This window comes from Protopterus annectens, chromosome 2.part0 (assembly GCF_019279795.1).
Source record: "Protopterus annectens isolate FY-2018-M chromosome 2.part0, PAN1.0, whole genome shotgun sequence".
Taxonomy (NCBI): Eukaryota; Metazoa; Chordata; order Ceratodontiformes; family Protopteridae; genus Protopterus; species Protopterus annectens.
Window position 1 is genome coordinate 538,880,770 of NC_056728.1, and position 19,137 is coordinate 538,899,906.

Sequence of the window (19,137 nt, forward strand, 5' to 3'; positions counted from 1 at the left end):
GGGAAAATATGTAGACAGTGACTAGGCCTTTGACCACCATGTGTCTAATATGTTAAGAAGATTATTGTATTTTGCACAAATAATAAGTAAGGGTACGGCATCAGGATCAAAGACGTTATTATTCCATTTTACGTCACCCATATCAGACCAATCTTTGAGTACAGTGTCCCCTTCAGTATGTAACCAACCAGGCATATGCAAGAAGTGGACCATCCGAAGAAACTCCTCACAGAAAGAATACATGTTGTAGTTAATACAGTCTATGCAGACTCCTACAGACTGCTAAGAAGCAATCTGTGCCTGGCATACAAAGCATCTTCTGACCCAGCATGAATAGGTTCATAGGTAGGTACTAGGCTATTGGCTCTCTGGCCTATATAAGCCTAGCCAAAAAGGTTCCCTGGCTTTTGCCACCCAAGAAAATTATTTTCCTGTGCCCCTGTCAAGTAGTGCCACAGAAGTGATCCCCTGGGTGACTTTTCTATTTCCCATCCAATCGTTAATATTTTTCTTAAAGAGGGCCAATGAGGAGCTTTGATTGACATGAATGGGTAGTTTGTTCCAGAACATGGGAAGTCTCTGGGACAGAAATCTATCCCTCCACCATGTTCTGTTTATTGTGGTGACAAGGTTTAGGTCCCTGGAGCATGTGGTTCTGAGAGATTTGGATTTCTTTAAGCGTAGCATGTCCAACAGCTCTGGGTTTGACATAGCTTTGTATGTTAGGCAGAGATCGCCTCTGAATAGGTGATATGCGGCGGAGTAGAGCTGGAGTTTTTTGAGAAGGTCTGCATATGGCATCTGTTTGAGGCTGGTAATCCTCTTAGTGAGATGCTTCTATGGCCTTTCCAGTTGTGGTGTCTTGTGAGATATATGCCAAACAGGGCATTGTACTCTATAATTGGGCTGATGAGGGATGAGTAGAGAGGAACAATGACCTTTTTTCTAGAGAAGAACCCTTTTGTGATGAGGTGTGCCATGTAGAAGGATTTCCTGACTACTACGGTGATGTAGTTATCAAAGGAGAGACTACTGTCCACCTGTGCCCCGAGGTCTATCACACTTTCAGTGTTTAGTGAGCTACCACCTGTGTGGTAGTTCATGTGTGCTGAGCTTTTCCCAAAGGGGATGACAGTGCACTTCTTGACATTGAGCTTGAGGCCATGAATTTGACACCAACATTCACAAAACAAATAGTGTCAGAAACACTTGGGCTATAGACCTGTACCTTGTCTGCAACTTAAAAGTATGACATGTTGTTGAAACAGTTCTGCATCTCTGAGACTGCCCCTTCTCTGGAATGGATTCTCCTTCCCTACATATTTTAAGCACAGCCTGTATCGGTGGATGGGAAATCGTAAATTTACCCATGGCCTGGCACTTATGTCCATATTAAAAAGAAAGAACTTGTAAATACTAGACCATGCAAGCCCAAGTTATATATACACCATGCAAAAAACTATGGTATCCAAACTGATCCATTTCATTTGTGTAGCATGCCAGGGTTAAAAAGGTCCTATAGGGTCATTAGCCTAGTAATCAGTACAATTATATTAACCTATGACAATAAGTTCTTTGATAATTAACAGTAGGCTAATGAAACGCACATTAACTTTTATAGGAAGACTGACTCGTAACTCAGTGAATGACTGAATGGGAAGTACATACAGCTTACTCCTCTATCCAAAACACATTCAAAAGTCCCAGCCATCACATTTGTAACCTAGTAGATTTCGTGCACTGAATCCATCTGGTTGGAATTTTTCCTTTCCTTAGACTTGTTTCTTTGTGTTAGGATGAATCACAGAGATTCCTGCTATAATGGAAGATATCAAGTTTTTTTTGGGAGGGGGCGTGGGGGTCATAGCACTTGTCTATCAAAGTCTCACTTAGAAAAACAGTGGTGATTCTGTGCTGACCATCAGACATCATACCAGTTTTACAGACTAGGGATTTAGGATTGTAAAGCATCACACTAGAGAAAAATCATAAATTCAGGTGCTCTATTAGAAACTAAAATATCAATAACTGTAAGGTGTTATCTCATAATGCCCGGTAGTCACTTATACAAAATCTGGATATCCCAACCCTATTTGTTCAGGTGATACAGAACCTTGTTACAAAATCTGCAGTCACACTTTAGATATGCACACACACACACACACACACACACACACACACACACACACACACACACACACACACACACACACACACACACACACGTATAGATATAGATATATAGATATAGATATAGATATAGATATAGATATAGATATAGATATAGATGTAGATATAGAAATAGATATAGATATGGATGTGTGACAAATGCTTGAAGGCACAATTCCATTGGCTGGACTAATCTGCAGCATTATCAAGCAAATATTCAGATGTTGGCACATTGCCAATATTCTAATGAGAGGGATTACGCTATAATGAGAATGGGTAATTTCCCCTTTCCCCCAGTTGTGTGATCTCAGAGTTGGTATATATGTAGCAGGGAATGTACAGAGAACAGCCACCATATGTTGGGTATCCGAGGAAGGTTGCCCCCTGCTATTAACACTTGTTTTTAGGTGTTTTGTCATATGTGGTGTAATTTTTTTTTTTTTACGGTTTGTGTTTTGATTACTGTTTTGCAATCTCTTTTACTTCATCAGTTTTCATTCCATTTCACACACAAACACACACATATGTATATGTATATATATATATATATATATATATATATATATATATATATATATATATATATATATATATATATATATATATATATATATGTATATGTATATATATATATATATATATATATATATATATATAAAATTATAGATATAGATGTAAATATACAGATATAGATATACATGTCTACATATATAGACAGAAATATGTGAATGCATGAGAAATGGATGAAGGCTCAGATCGTAGAACAGACTGAACAGCAGCTCTACTAATCGAGTATTATTATGTTGACCGCACAATACCAATATTCTTGTATGTAAGTTTGTACTGCAGTGAGAATTGCACTACAATGGGGATGAGAAATCTGCCCATTGTCCGCTGTGGTGTAATATCAGAGTTCATATATAAGAACCATGGGTTATGGATTGCACAGATTTATATTATTATATTCATATTTGGGGTTCAAGATGTGATTTGTTCATGGGAAAAATATAAATGTTTTGTGGTATTTTGTTGTCAGTAGTGTAATTCGATGGTCTGTACTTCAATTACTTTTTTTATCACTTTTTGTTTCAACAGTTTCACTCCAGCATATATAGTAGAAAGATAAACCTGTCTTTCTATCCATACACACACACACACACACACACACACACACACACACACACACACACACACACACACACACACACACACACATGTGTTGGTATGTAAGACAATAAAAAAAGAACAACAAAGTGGAGAACAAAGAAGAAAGTAACCTGAATGTGACCTGTAAGAGCACTAGCAACAATGACAATGCAGCTGGTGTAATATCCTGGATTGTCCAAGCCAAAGTTATGAAAAGGATTCCCTGAACTGAATTAATTCATTTATAGTACTGTCTACAATATAATAGTTGAAATAGAATATAATAAGCAAAACAATCAACAAAATATGAAAGTGACAAAACAGTAAATAAATCACTTAGTGAATTAAAACAGAAAAAATGCTTAGTTTTCAAATTAAATGTAAATGATAATTACAACTTGGAATTTAGTGAAGCCTAAAACCATTGACAAAGTGCTATATCAGTTTAAAGCTACATCATGAAACAACGTTCTGAACAACACACATTGCCCTAAAAGTAAATCTATATCTATATTTGTATCAGCTCAGTGTGAAAACTCTTTTTCTTAAGTGTCTCTGCTTAGCAAGTACTTGAACTCTAAGCTTGTAGTGTTAAATGGCTAAAGTCTGAACTACCTTGTCACAAAGAACACAAAATACTTATACAATGTAATGAAGCCTACTAAACATTGTCAGTCAAGCAGAAGCTAAACCTGGCTAAAATGATCACTGAATATTTATGTGACTTGTAATATATTTTGCAAAGCAAATGAAATAATGTGGAAAAGTCATATAGAAGGAATTTGTAAGTAACAAGCCACATTCCACTTGACAGTAGAATATGGCATTGATAGACAGATGAAGAAGACCTGTAACAATATTAGTCCTGCAGACTCAAGAATAATAAACTACACTAAGTGTTAAAGGAGCAAACAGCCAACAAGACCCTGCAGCCTAATGTGCCATTGACTAGATGTAAACATTGTATATGGTCCAGGAGTTGAAGATAATGAAGAAGTACTTCTCTTAAGCCAAAGCTATTAAATTGAACAGGCACAAGACACTTCATTAATAATGCACAAGTTTAAAATTGTATTGCACTAAATGCAATACCACAAGACAGAGCATGGCATTACAGTTTTGTGTTTCTGCCATGGCATAGAATGAAAACATTTCTCTTTCTGCTCCTGGATAGAATGCAAGGAATAGCTGAAAACATCTAATTTCATTGAAAGAAAGAAAGAAAGAAAGAAAGAAAGAAAGAAAGAAAGAAAGAAAGAAAATGAAAAAAAAAAATTCTACATTATCCAGACAATTCAGTTGCATTTATGTTAAACTGGTGAACATGGCAACCACCCCATGTAAACGTACAGTGCAATAAAAAGGTGTTGAGGTGAACACTCAGAAAGCAGCTCAGTGGTACTCATCACAGGACATATGAGAGTTAGAGTGATCCTGACAAAGTAAACAGAAAGCAAACAAAAAGCTCAAAACATAGGGCCCAAGACATAGCATTTGGTACTTGGGCAGACTGTCAATGCCATTTTTCATAACAAGAATAACAGCGCTAAAAGTTAAAAAAATATTTTTTGTGCTGTAGAAAAATAAAATTTAAAGACTTAGAGGCTGCTATTTGTAGCATGTAGCAGTTATTTAGAAAATAAGACAATAAAGATAAGACTCACCGGATTTTTTTACATTTATGAATTTAAAGTTTGTTGTTAAAGTGACAGTCTCTGCGACATAGGAAGATTAAGTCCTAGTTTTAGTAGCTCAGGTGCAGGAATATCTAGGCAGGGGATGGGATGGAAGTGAATGGCAGATACCATCTTACTCACTCTGGTGGGAGACAGTATAGTTTCCCACACTGTCAACACCTAGTCATAATACTGGTTGGTTAACATGCAATGTATGGGCTTGGACATTATGTTGTCCATTCTGAACCTTATTCATGTGGTAGCCTTCATGGAGCAGGGATGGGAAAATGCATGACTGTAGAAGTACATGTAGCAGGCTTTTGCATATGCATGCAGTAATGTCAGCCACCTGAGAGAGAGAGAGAAGTTATAACTCCAAAAAAAAAAACAAACAAAAAAAAAACCTGCAGGCTGCCAGAATGAAGACCAGTCATAAGAGTTTCTCATCCACTGTGACAAAATGTACCAAATGACTTTGAGAAGGATAGTGGTTGGCAGGCAGAGCAGAATAAAACATATTTAAAAATATTAGTTTAAACCACAAAAGACCAGCTACCAAATACTGGAGCAAATCCAGATACGAGCAAAAATACAAGTATAAGCAACCAAAAACTGTATCTGGAACACACAGCAGGTATCAGAAAGACAAAAATTCACTGTAGATTATTTATTGAAGGAATAAGTACTTTCACGGTAAACTCCAACACCACTTCGTCAGATAAATAATGATAAAACCTTCTTCCTTAAATAACATCAACATACCAGTCAGTAACATTGGTCCGCCCCTACATAAAACAGACATAGCAACAGTAACTTCCACATTCAAAGCATATAAAATATATATATATATATATATATATATATATATATATATATATATATATATATATATATATATATATCTATAGCTCATATAACTATAGAAATGTATGCATCTAACATCACACATTAATAAACATAAAATGTTACAGGAATTCACTCCTGCATCTGACAAGTATGCATCCACCCCATATTTTTCTTAACATTATTAAGTGGCAGGCAATGAGAGTGACCTGACTCAATGCTAAAGACTCAGGGTTTGATGAGGAGATGAAAAACTTGAAGAAGCAATTTAGCAGGAGAGGTTACAGGAAAAGAGAGGTCGAATTGGGGGTGCATGCTAATACTGAATTGAGATGTAGTAGGGCAAAACCATATTTTGGGATGAATAATGATATAAGAGGACCTAGGAAGGAGACTATATATATCTATTGACTATCCCTGTACAATATAGTAATGACGCGAATGCTATTGCTGGAATATTCCGTAAGCATTGGCCTATACTCCTTACTGATGATAAGATCAGAGGAGTGGTGGGGGATAGACCTAGGTTTAGGTACAGGAATAAGAAAAATCTTAAGCAGCTATTGTACTATCCAGATAAATATAAGGGTACAAGGAGTGGTAGCTGTAACTATTGTGTGCATATTGAGACTGATACTAGCTTCATTAGTCCAAATAATGAACGGAGGTTCCACTTTAGATTACAGGTGAATTGTAACACCAAGGATGTAGTCTATCTGGCCCATTGTGTTGAATGCTCTGCATTCTACATAGGGAAGTGCAATCAGAGAATTAGAGATAGAATAAGGGAACACCTATACTCTATAAAAATTAAATATGAGAATAATACACTAGCAAAACATGTCATGACTGAAGGTGAACATCATAGATTTAAGTTCCGGGTTATTGATTGGGTCTATGAACCTTTAGAATGGGGGATATTAGAAATCACACTGAAAGGGTTGAACTACAGTGGATCTTGAGAATGCAGTCTTATAAAGGGAAGGGTCTGAATGGCCAGGTTCCGATTAAACCTGTTGTAAAATCAAGGAGATTGTTTAGATAGGAAGGATGTTGTTATGTGTTTTTACTATGTAAGAAAACATTTTAATTTATTAATGTGTGATGTTAGATGCATACATTTCTATAGTTATATGATCTATATGTATATGTATATATATTTTTATATGCTTTGAATATGGAAGTTACTGTTGCTATGTCTGTTTTAAGTAGGGGTGGACCGACGTTACTTATTGGTCTGTTGATGTTATTTAAGGGAGAAGTTTTTATCATTAATTATTTGACAAAGTGGTGTTGGAGTTTAATGTGAAAGCGCTTATTCCTTCAGTAAATAATCTACAGTGAATTTTTGTCTTTTTGATACCTGCTGTGTGTTCCAGATACGGTTTTTGGCTGCTAAATACATTAGTTATTAATCATATAAAGTTAATATCGATTTCAATGTTTACACAGTTCATCTTCGATGCAGTAGTAAGTATATATTTATAATAATGGCTAATGAAAGTAGGAAAAAGTCAGGCACACTGATAACAGTACATTTATGGTGTCTTTTAAATGCTGCTTTAAACAGATTCTAGGATTAACATGAAAGCAATATGAGTCTTAACTGTTTATGGCAAGACTTAACTTATCCAAACAACCTAATATGGAGCTGACTTTGTGGTATAAATGTATAAAATCTTCACTACAATCTAGATGACCCATGTTTGTCTAGTAATTGGGTACTGTAGTAGTCATGTAGGAAGGGTGGGATGGAGTAGCCAGTAATAGCTCATCCATCCTGTGTGATTGGGGGTGGTCTGGTCCATTGCATTGCCGACATCTAAAGGACATGAAGTACACTAAATGGAGAAATATGTGCTGGGCTGATGTCCGTCGTATGTATTAGTTCACTTGATAGCGAAGGTGCTTGGCATGTGTAGAGGTGTACTTGAACCTTCTGAAGCAACAACTGTGTAAGGCATGGACAGAAGGAGATGGTGTTATGTCACACGTCACCTTATATGGCAGCAGCACTGTGTCTCACATCAAAGAAAAGAAATGGGCCAAACAGCATTCACCCCCTAGTGAAATGAATTATGTAAAAAGGAATGGCCTCACCCTAATTGGGAACAAATAAGCACATCAATAGGCTCTTTCTATAAGGACAGATGTGATCTTTAGGGTAGTCAAGTGATGACGGTTGATGGGAGTGAGGGATGCCAGAAAAAAATATAGTGCATTTGAATTTCCTAAGCTAAGCTGTGTCCTTAAAGAAAGCATAACACTTGCACCAGTAATGCCCAAAGTCATCATAACTTCTTTGGTTTTTAATAAAAGCCACAGACCACATGCATGGTTCATTCAAAGGTTTCTAAGTTCCTTCCGGAGAAGCACATATTTGCACTGATTCTTTTACATGACTCGTCTAATGCCTCTGTCTTTAGCAATAGCACTGCTTCAATGACTGTTAACTTTCTACAGGCTATTAATACTAGTGTCATTTCTTCCCCACAGCTTCTTATTTTCTGTGTAAATTCCTATCTGATCAAGTTAAAATGCTCACTTACAGCAATATTTATGTGGACCATAAATATTTGTTTATCCGCATGAAAACTATGAACATGGTACAAGTTGCTAGCAATTGTATGGTGCCTTCTGAGACCCTGCATGAAGACAACTAAGTTGCTTTGAGATTTGGCATCTAATCACATACGTTGACAGGTATTAAACTTTGAAAATATTTTTAAAAAATAATAAAAGTACATAGAGTGACATGAAAGAATCTTTTAAATCTGGGAACAAGTCAAACAATTCTAAGAATGGTATTGTGTTTCTTGTAGGTAAGGTTACTGAAATATAAGAGTTTAGAAATATTTCAGCTGCATAACAGCTTATAAGATAACATTTCAGTAATCAAAATTTTACTTACGATAAGGACAAAACTTTTTGTTAAGTTTTCCTTTAACAATTAAGGTTTGTGACATAGCACTATTTCTTTGAGGCATGTGGGATAATTAATATAGCAGAGTTCTTTAGAACTCAGCAGGCATTTCTTTTAATGTATTCATGCATCACATGGCATAATTAGTCATTTCAGCTTAGGGCACAATATTCAAAAAGTTATATTTTTAAAATATGAATAATTTGCTGCATTCATCTTTCAATCAATCCATATATGCATGTATATATCTATGTGTCTGTTTATTTATTTACTTACTAAATGGCTAAATTAGCTGGTCTGCAGACACTATTTAAGCATAGCATGGGCCAAGAGGCATATACAGTACAACATGCATTTATTCATAACAAGCAAAACTGGCTCAAAGAGAAAACATCTGGCAATGCAACTTATGGAATAGTTGTTTGATAAAATATTCATGCATAAAATATGAAATAATGTACGCTGCTCTTCACAGCAAGAGATAAAAGCCTAATGTGAAATAAGAAAGAGAAGCAGACAAAATTGTATGAAATAGATTTTGTAAGAAATTAATATGGTGAGCATTTCTTAAAAATAACAAGACTTTAAGCAAGAAAAAACACACAGAAATGGTTGCAAAATGCTAAAGATATCTGATAAGTTTCAAAAGAACAAATACATATATTACTTCAGAATACCTAGGTTACACAGTTTCATAGGTATATACTAGGCTAATAACCACCGGGGCCATTATAAGCCTGGCCACGCAACCTGATCCAAATGCACCGCCTGGTAAAATGTGTGTCTTAACTGGGGGGTGGTGTTTGTTAGGAGGGGTATGTTAGGAGGTTGATAAAAAAAGTTATGTTGGGGAAGTTGTTAGTTTGGGAATGTTTAGTGTCAGCTTCTGTCTATAGGAGACATGAGAGCCTATCAGGGGAATTAATCTATGATTACCCACCCAATGCTGGTTAGAGAATGTTTACTGTCAACCTCGGCCTATAAGAAACATGCGGTCCAGCCCAGGGATGAATTTGTGATTTCCCATCCAATGGTTGAGGTTACATTTGACTAGGGCTAGGGATGGAGTCTGCCTCACATGGTTTAGCAACATAATCATGACTAATATGGTGTTCTACAACCAGCTTACTGATAATAGGTATAGTGAGCTTTGTATATTTTAAATACAGAAAATAGCTGGTGAGAAGGAATACTGTTTGTTAAACTTAGGCAGAGACAGAAAAACTTGTGAAGATGATTGTCAAGTTATGTATGCTAATGGCTTCATATCTGTTTTGACAAATTCTGGATTACCACTTTAAAAAACAGACAGGTCATTTTTCTTTTCCTTTAATGACTGAGTGGACGTAATATTGATTACAATTAGGTAGTGGGCTTTGGCAGGTGAAGTTTCCAATATTTGAAGCAAAGGAAGACAAAGGCAGCCTTATCATTTATTAAAAAAGTAACCTTTCCATCTCAGTTTTATGGTTTTCAATGTGCTGATCAGCAGTAACATATGACACTATGCAGGGCAAGTAACAGAAAATACTGTATTTATTTATAATATAGCTTTATTTGGTTTTATTTAATTTATAATATAGCTTTATTTGGTTTTACAAATAAAATTTTCTCTGATGCAAATGATCAATCTTGATATATATGTGAGTTCCTTTATAGAGTAGCAATACAGTACTTAAGAAAATCAAGGAGGCCTATTCCTTTTACTGAAACAGCTATTACCCTCTAATAGATTCACAAGCATTTCATGTTTCAGGACATGGATAGTTTATTCTTTAGAATATGAGTTTCAATAAACACATCCTTTTCAATGTTATTATAAGTCTGATCCAAAAAAATGATATTTAGTTCTCATATATTGCTGTGTGGAGCAGATTTTTAATTTACTAAACATTACTGCCAAATATATTTTATGATGAATGCATTTATAGCAGCAACTTTTGAAAACAATAGCTGATACATCATGATTCTAGGGTGCAGAAGTGGAACTGTTGAGTAAAATATAACTTAGCATATGTACTAGCAAAATCATAAATTCTTTAGGGAATTCCCAATATATTTTGTGACTTAATCATCCACATCATGCAGTATGTTATCTTTTACTTTATTTATTTCATAATTCATTTTCATAAACAAATCGTGGTTTGTTAACTTAGCCACCTATTTGAGAGTGATTTTAAAAGTATCATAATCTGCAGACTTCTGAATGTAAGTACAACAGGGGGAATTCATAATGCAGCTTAATCTAGTGTAGTGGGCATGCACATTCTAAATAATGTCCTCATTGATCTTTTTTGTTGTGTCTTTTGGCTTTTCCCGGTTAGGGGTAGCCACAGCGGAACTCCGGTCCACTAATGATTGGCAGTAGATTTTCACGTGCCGAGTTGCCGGCCCTGACGCACGACCTTCAACAAAGGTACGCTCATTCACGCATGTCTCCACACAGAAGACACTCTAGCTGAGAATCGAACAAGACAACGTCTTACTGTGAGGCGACAACGCTACCGCAGCACCACCACCGCAGTCAATGTCCTCATGTGTCTGTTTTATAATATATTTTATAATATTTAATTCTTGGGATCTAAGCTTGCATTTGATGTCTAAAGATGCATCCACTGAAAAAAAAATCACTAAATATGGTTGAATGGCTGATGATATACTTTCCAATATAGTTTAACTATCATTGTCCAACAGAATCTGTGCTCAAGTAAAAAAAAAAAAAAGAAATAGGAAGCCCATTACTGTGTTGTAGATCTGTTGGACTGCATTTCATATAGGCCTGGGAAAGTGTCATGCTTTTATCACTCCATTGTCTTATTTTTATGCTTACATTTAGGTTTTAACTATGCTAAAACATCATATTTCTAGGTAGTATTTTATGAAGTATTAAATTCTGTGTTGTGTAATTGAAAATAATGAAAAGTTATTTTAGATTTTGTGAAATATAGTAGAACTCTCCCAAGATTGGGGTTTACTAGTATCCATCTATAAAGAAAGGTGCAATGCATGTCAGGCTCATAAAGTAGGTGTAATAATCATGGTATGTGACTTCTAAACCATACATTATTTGTTATAATTATTTGATTATTTTCTGTATGTGTTATGTAATAATGAGTGTATATATCAATGAGTTTAACTATAAAAATGATTAATATTACAGAGAATTAATTAGTCAGCACTTCTGTTAGACCTTTAGAAGGAAAATTTAGACAGGGATTTAGAAGGAGATGTTTGTTTTATAAACACAAGACTGCTGCAGCTTCTAGCTTTGATAAGTTTTTCTTGTATGTAGGCAAGTTAAATGTTGAATATATTTTTTATACATTTGAACCCCCATTCACGAGTGCCTAATTGAATTTACTATAACTAAACGATTCCTCGGTAAGATATGTTTGTTAATTAGATGGGCATTGCTGTCTTCATATTTATGAAACAGCAATGGAAAGATCAAAGGATTACATAAAACATTAGCACAATTTTTCTGGCCAGACTGTTGTGATTACTGTCCTAAGATAAGGAAACCTTCCCTAGCAGGATTAATTTATACTGAATAAATCAGATGTGGCTCCTAAAATACTACTACTACTTATAATAATAATAGCAATGCTAATACTATTACTACTACTGAACTACTACTATGCTACTGCTACTGTACTACTACTGCTACTGCTACTGTTCTACTACTAATCCTGCTACTCCTACTACTGCTGTTACTACTACTACTGCTACTACTACTGTCCGACTACTAATACTGCTACTGATACTACTGTTGTTACCACTACTGTCCTACTACTAATACTACTACTGCTTCTACTGCTGTTACTACTACTGTCTTACTGCTAATTCTACTACTGTTACTACTGCTGTTAATACTACTGTCCTACTACTAATACTACTACTGCTTCTACTGCTGTTACTACTACTACTGCTGCTGCTACTACTGTTCTACCACTAATACTGCTACTACTACTTTTACTACTACTACTCCTACTACCACTGTCCTACTACTAATACTGTTACTGCTACTACTGCTGTTTCTACTACTAGTGCTACTATTTATTTATTATTTATTATTTTATTTTATTTTACATTTGTTTACCAGGAAAGTCTGACTGGACACAGGTCCTTTTCAGAGGAGGCCCAGGGAGAAAAGCTCCATTTCAAAATAGAACAGGTATAAACATTGCAGAAGTTAACAACTTACAGGGTCATTACATGAGCAAACAGATAGCATTTACACAATGATAGGATATAAAGATGTCAAGTGGAAGCAATAACATAGCAAATGGTAACAGTAAACACAATCTGAGTGAGTTACAATACAAGTAATTTCAAGGATAAGAGTGGGATAAAAGTCAGCAAGCAGTGTCTGGTTATTTATACAGAGGTTAGTTTTAGCCTGGAGAATTACAGGTGTAAAGCCAGGAGTTGACCAAATGTGTCATGAGTAGCTTTTTAAATTGTGCTGTGCAGGAGGAGCTGGAGGTAATGGAGGTTGGCAGTTTATGCCAGATTTTAGGGATGGCATTTAAGAAGAGTGATTCCCCAGATGAGTTGTTAACTTTTGTGGTTTCCTGGAGGAGTTTGTTAGTGGAGCGGAGGACTCTAAAAGTTACATATGGTTCTATAAGGTTTTGGAGAGAGGGGACTTTATCAGGTTGAAGAAGGATTTTTTGGGCAAAGGTTAATTGTTTATAGTAGAGGAGTTGAGGATGTTCTAACCAATTTAGTTATTTAAGGGCAGTACAGTCTGGTGAGACCTATGTGTGGCGTCAGTGGCAAATTTGGCAATTTTATTGTAGCAGGTTTCCAGCTTAGTTAGGCTGGTCAGAATTGGGGAGGCGTATAGGAGAACTGACAGGAAGTGTGTATCGATGGTAGTAACTTTTGTGGCTTTAGTTAGAAATGTTTTATGCCTATAAAGAAAACCTAGTTTCTTATGAACCTTTTTAATGGTTTGAGCAATGTGAATGTCGAATTTCAAGTTGTTGTCAATTTTGACACCAAGCAGCTTAGTATGAGTGATTGGGGTGATGACAGTTTTGTTTTTGAATTCTATAGTAAAAGTTGGTAAGGATGGGGGAGATCTTGAGTGAAAGAAGACAAGGAGATTTGTTTTATTGTGCTTCAGTATGAGTTGGGAAATGGTGCACCATGTTTCTGCAGATAGGAAAGATTTCTGGGTAATGAAATTGAGATGTTGTAGTGAGGGGCCAGAGCATACTATTGTAGAGTCATCTGCATATTGTATAACATATGCAAGAGGAGTAGAAATGTAAAGATGGTTAGTGAATAGAAAGAAGAGTAGAGGTCCAAGGATGGAGCCTTTTGGGGCCCCTAAGGTCACAGGGAGAAGAACAGAAAGGTGGTGTTGCCACTGCATGGCCTGTTGACATCCTGATAAGTAGCTCTGAAACCAGGTGATAGAGGAACTACTAAAGTTAAGGTAGGAGATCATATTGATTAATTTAGTGTGATTTACCATATCAAAGGCCTTAGACAGGTCCAGAAATATCACAGATACATATTGTCCTTGGTTTCTACGTTGGTTCACTGTATTAGTAAAGGCCATTATAGCTGTGGTTGTGCTGTGAAATAGGCAAAAACAATGTTGTGTGTTTGATAACAGTTTGTGTGAAGGAAGTCCATGAATTCGTATAGATGACCCTCTCTAGGATTTTGGATAATGGTGACAGAATGGCAATTGATCGATAATTAGTAAATTCCATGGAATTTCCTCCTTTGTGTAAAGGAATAATGTGGGAGATCTTTCAGATGGTAGGTACTACGCCATCAAATATTGATCTGTTTATAAGTATGGCTACTGGGGAAGCAATTGCATTTGCTGTGATTTTCAGGAAGTCAGATGGGAGGTTGTCAGCAGCTAAGGAAGTTGGTTTAACTTTTCGGAGTAGTTTTCTTATTGTATCAATAGACACTGGTTGTAGTGTAAATTAGTTGGAGGAGTTTTGTAAGGTATTGCCGGGATGGGGAGCAAGAGGGAGAGATTTGTTAGAAATGTTCTGTAAATTTGCAAGGGCTTGGATAGTATCAGTAAAGTATTTATTAAACTAGGTTGCTATATTATCAGAGGAGGTGGCTCACGTGGGGGTGGGGGTAGTTATTTTCCAGGCAGAAAAATGTTATTAACAGTGGACAATAGTTTTTCAGGGTTTTTGTTGGTGTTTTTCTTGAATATTGTGATAATAGCTGAGTTCTATGAATGTTTGTCTAGTGCTTTGATTTTTGTATTTGTGGAATTGTTCCCAGGCCTTGTCTCTTGCTTTCACTAAGGATCTACAATCTTTGCTTAGCCAGGGTGTAAATTTAATTTTCAGTCTAATGGTGCTGGGGGGCGGTGCATGACAATTTAATATATCTAAGAAGGAGGTGTTAAAAGAGTTAACAGTCTCTTCAAGGGGAAGGTGTCTGAGTGTTTTCCAGTTGCAGTGTTTTCGGGAAGAGATTTTCCAGTTGCAGTATTGTAGAGAAGAGATGAAATTATTTGGGTTAAAGGCTTTTTTATTTCTGATCGTATGGTATCTGGTTTTGTTTTTTTTTTGTTGACTATGAGTATGTAGTAGAAAGGTAGGCTGATGGTCACTCAGACCATCAGGAAGAGAACCGACTTGAGAAGAAAAGGAGGGGTTATTAACTAGAATTCAGTTCAAGGATAGACTGCCATTTTGAGCATTTGTCAGTCCTTGTGGGGGATGTGATTAATTGGGTGAAGTCATGTAGGTTAACATGGGCTATTGGATTCTGAGAGGAGCAATCTAACCAGTCAATGTTAAAATTACCCATCGGATTGTTTCCTATGGATGAGCACTGGATGTCCAGTATAGTATGTATTCCAGAGAGGGGATACTACTAATAATAATAAGAAAAAGAATAACAGACAGAATCATATTTAAGTTTCAGATAAGTACAGAAACTTAAGTAACCTGATCCCTTGAAGTTAACTATGTGACCTGCTAATACTGTTAACGTAAAGTCATAAGGCATTCCTAATATATTAATTTCATTACATGCAGGTTCCTTATTTTATGATTGAAGACGCATTATTTCAAATGCATCTTGATCTAACTTGAAAGCACGAAACGGCAAAATACTGAAATGGCATATAAGCAAATTCTTTCCCTGGGAAAGAAATCGCTTGGCCGCCTTCATTATTTTGCTGTTTTCATCACTGCAGTGTGATCTCGGAGTTGGCATATTTAAGTAGGGGGGTGTAGGGAGCAAAGCCCCCCATGTTGGGGGTGTGGGGGACGAAGCCCCCCACTTTATGTAATGTTTTAAAGGTTTTTTGTTTTTTTTGTTTTTTGGAATCGCTGTTCTAAGTGTCCGGGGTTGTAAGCTTTCACTTACATGGGGTTGATAAATCAGCATTTGCTGATTTAATATAGACCCTACATGCAGTACTAAGTATATTTAAATTTTGCCTAAAAGTGTCTGATTGGGAAAAGTATTTTGGGTATTTGTAGCCCACAGGAAGAGAAAAATATAACACAAATGATACTGTGTGTCTGTATCACTAAATATTTATATGTTAGTAAATTAACTTTAAACGTAATTGATATACTGCAAAGAATGTTTACATTTCATAAAATACATGTCCCACATGGTCCTTCAAATCACTTGGATTCCTAGTTAGAAGTTAAACCCTTATGTAATAATTAATGTTATGAGTGCATATGTATGTGAGTCCTGAAGAAATCCCTGGCAACCTACTTCCATTTCTCTTATTGCCTTCAAAACTTTTGGGTAGCAGTGCCTGTCTGTAGGGTCATTCTAGCAGATGTATGTGACTCATAAGATAATGAGCAAATGAAAGACCCAGAAGGGGTCCGTCTTGTATAACAATAAAAAAATAAAATGAAGAAAACATATACATTCCTACTGGACACTGGTAAACATAGTGATCTTCTCCTTATGTTATTATCAAAACCCATAAAATTGAAGAACAGATTTACCTGCTTAATTAATTGTAGATCAGTATTAGCTAAATAGCAAAATGCTGCAGTGGTGGTGCTGCGGTAACGTTGTTGCCTCACAGTAAGACGTTGTCCTGTTCGATTCTCAGCTAAAGCGTTTTCAGTGTGGAGACATGCGTGAATGGGCATACCTTTGTTGAAGGTTGTGCATCAGGGCTGGCAACTCGGTATGTAAAAATCTACTGCCAATCATTAGCGGACCGGAGTTCTGCTGTGGCTACCCCTAACCGGGAAAAGCCGAAAGATACAACATTAGCTAAATAGCAAAATACAGCATGCATTACCTTCTTCAAACATGCCATATTTTTAATATTCTGAAAGGTATTACAAAATTATTAAAACAGAACATACTGTATATACATAGGTAAAATTGATATTACAGTGAATTACCTATCATTCAACCCACAAGATTAAAACAAGATTATGGAGGTAATAAATATTGTATAGTATTGCAACAGTGGATTTGATTCAAAAATGAATTCTAACTACAAAAAATGTTTTGGATTTCTGTGACTTTTAGACAGTAAGTTATACATAAAATGAAGCCTTTTGACAGTCCATGTATAAGAATATAATAATATGGTCTTAGGTTGGGCAGCTTAATATACTCATTATTCTATATGAAATGCTAACTCGAATGTATTATCATTCTGTTCATATCAGTTAGAGGACAATTTTAAGTTTAGACATATCATAAAACTTTATCAAGTAGTAAGCTGAAAAGGAGATGCATTAAGTTAATATATATATCTATATATATGAATATTTACATTAAGCGTAAGATAATGTGGATTAGTACAAAAAGCATAATAACAGTAAGAAAACTTATCTCACAGCTCCTCTTGACACACATTTCTCATCATTCTACTTAAATAAAAGGAGAATTAAAAAAGAGAATTTTAGTTAATACTATTTGTCATAAACTTTCATATAGACCTCCGGTTGTCAGAAAATCACCTTTCCATGTATGTGTTCCAGAGAACCAAACACTCTCTACACTTTCCTAAGAAAAATACTGCAGTTTAACCTTGGGCCAAATTCTATCCTTTCTACCAAATGTTGAGCTACAAAGCCAGAAGGTTCTGGCACAACTCAAGAGATTAATCATGATCTCCCACCTACTTACAAAAGAGACGAGAAGGACTATTGTTACTGGGGTAGTACTAGTAATGCTTAAATACTCACTTCCTCTCTTTGCCAGCCACACCTTGCAAAGCCTGGCTATAGTCCAAATTGCTGAGAATTACATATTCCAGTTTCGACAACTCAGCCCTCACTTGGAACACCACTTTCTTACTATGAATAAAACTAAATGGTTTCAAGGGCCACTTCCTTACAGATCACATGAGATATAAGTTCCTGAATGACTGCTACTGCCGACATTTGGGTGTTCACTACCTAAAAATCTTTTCCTACCATAACTCCATCATATTAAAAAAATATCCCAGATGAGATTAGCAACTTATCTACACAGGAATTTGCAAAAGCCTAAGGAAACCTATCATGGATAATGTGCAGCAACACTGCTTTTATAGTTATGGATGATATTCCTGCAAAGCTATTAGATGCATTTTTATGACAGCCTTCAATTAGCCTTGTTGCCAGCTCTAACTAGCCCACAGAGCTATTTTCTTTATTGTATTTCTTCCTTACCTCCCCTTATCCTCCCACCATTTTTTGTACATGGCTACACTTCCTTTATTCAGTCCATACATTAATTGGGGATTGTTACTTTTTTGTGTGCATGCATATTGTATTGAGGATTATTTGCATTTTTATATCATAGTGTTTTGTACAAATTACTGCTATGTAGGCTTGGGACATATTTATAAAGGATATTTATCAAGTTACCAAATATCAAATACATAAATATTAAGCTGATAATGTCACTATGAACATGTGTGTAATTGAGTTGTGTTATGCAGTCATCAGTAGCTGTAACAAAATATGATTTTATACTATCGGTTTCAAATCAATAACACTTTGCTAAAAGGAAAAAAAGAGCATTAAGGAAAGAAAAAAGCAATAACAATATGTAAATATATAAACAAATAACATTAACACATGTCTAGATAGAAATGCAAATGATAAGTGAAAATGAAGACTTTTATTTATTTAGTTAGTTAGTTAATTAGTTAGTTAGTTAGTTATTGTTGTTAACCTGGGTAGAATATTGATCAAGCTCAAGATAGGCACCTCAAAATTTACTGAATATTTACACACCACAACTTCTTATTTAAAATGTACTTACAATTACAGTGAGGTTAGATATACTGGTGACCAAAGATGACCACAGGGGTTTAATATAGAGTACTATCTTTTGGAAGACCACTTACTCAAATAGTCTTTTGCATTTTAGTAGCTGTCACCCCATGCATCAAAAAAA